Raw genomic sequence first — 1,307 nt, forward strand, 5'->3', positions numbered from 1 at the left:
TCTCTCTCTCTCTCTCTCTCTCCCTCTCTCTCTCTCTCTCTCATATCTATCTATCTACCTATCTATTTATCTACAATTGTATACTTTGTGCAGTGTGTCCGAATTTTCTGGAGAGAGTGATCAACGTAACGCGATGCAGCCATGATATTGTAACCAACCCAAATATTTCGGCTACGTTTGGAATATTTTGTCGGTACGTATTTTGGTTTCTCTGTATTCTTTTCTACTCCAGGCACAAGGCCCGAAATTTTTGGGGAGGGGGCCAATCGATTAGATCGACCCCAGTACGCAACTGGTACTTAATTTATCGATCCCGAAAGGATGAAAGGCAAAGTCGACCTCGGCGGAATTTGAACTCAGAATGTAAAGACAGACGAAATACCGCTAAGCATTTCACCCGGAGTGCTAACGTTTCTGCCAAATTCGCCGCTTTTGCTTCCCTTGTATTGTCACAATATATTTGCAGCCACGTGGTTTCAGGTTCGGTCCCACTGCGTAGCACCTTGGGCAGCTGCCTTCTACAGTAGTCCCGGGCCGATCAGTATGTTACGATTGAATTTCGTAAACGGAAACAAGGTAGAAGCCCGTCGTGTATATATATATGGTTTTGTCGTTGAGTTTGTTCACCTTAAGGATTCACAACTGGTGTCGGTTTGTTTATGTCTGCTTTAATTTAGCAGTTCGGCAGAAGTTCCCGATAGAAAACCCACCGGACATAAAAAGGAAAAGTATGTACTGGGATCGATTTGTTCGACATAAAACCCTTCAAGGTGGTGCCCCAGCATGGCCGTAGTCCAATGACTGAAATAAGTAAAAGAAGATAAAAGAGGGTATGCTTGTAAATGTTGTTGTTGTTGCTTCCGCATCAGATCATCTCGAATTACAGCAACAAACCAACACCGGTTGTCAAGCGGTAAAGGATTAAGGGTGACACACAAACGCAAAAGCACACACGTACACATCTATCTATCTATCTATCTATCTATCTATCTATCTATCTATCTATCTATCTATCTATCAATCTATCTGTCTGTCAGTCTGTCTGCCTGCTTGCCTGTGTATCTGTCTACCTTATTTCTTTACTGCCCACAAGGCGCTACACACAGAGGGTACAAACAAGGACAGACCAACGGATTAAGTCGATTCTATCGACCCCAGTGCGTAACTGGTACTTATTTAATCGACCCCGAAAGGATGAAAGGAAAAGTCGACCTCGGCAGAATTTGAACACAGAACGTAGCAGCAGATGAAATACCGCTAAGCATTTTGCCCTGCGTGCTAACGTTTCTGCCAGCTCACCGTCTGAT

At 43.8% G+C, this 1,307-nt stretch overlaps 1 long non-coding RNA gene across 1 annotated transcript in view; it reads left to right on the forward strand.

Moving 5' to 3' along the window:
• Positions 1 to 166, forward strand: part of LOC106872198 (uncharacterized) — a 4,767-nt gene extending 4,601 nt beyond the window's left edge. Inside the window, exon 3 of the long non-coding RNA XR_008266861.1 lies at positions 94 to 166. This is a non-coding gene — a long non-coding RNA (uncharacterized LOC106872198). The remainder of the gene's footprint in view (positions 1 to 93) is intronic.
• The last annotated feature ends 1,141 nt before the right edge of the window (positions 167 to 1,307 follow it).

Source organism: Octopus bimaculoides, chromosome 26 (assembly GCF_001194135.2).
Source record: "Octopus bimaculoides isolate UCB-OBI-ISO-001 chromosome 26, ASM119413v2, whole genome shotgun sequence".
Classification (NCBI taxonomy): Eukaryota; Metazoa; Mollusca; class Cephalopoda; order Octopoda; family Octopodidae; genus Octopus; species Octopus bimaculoides.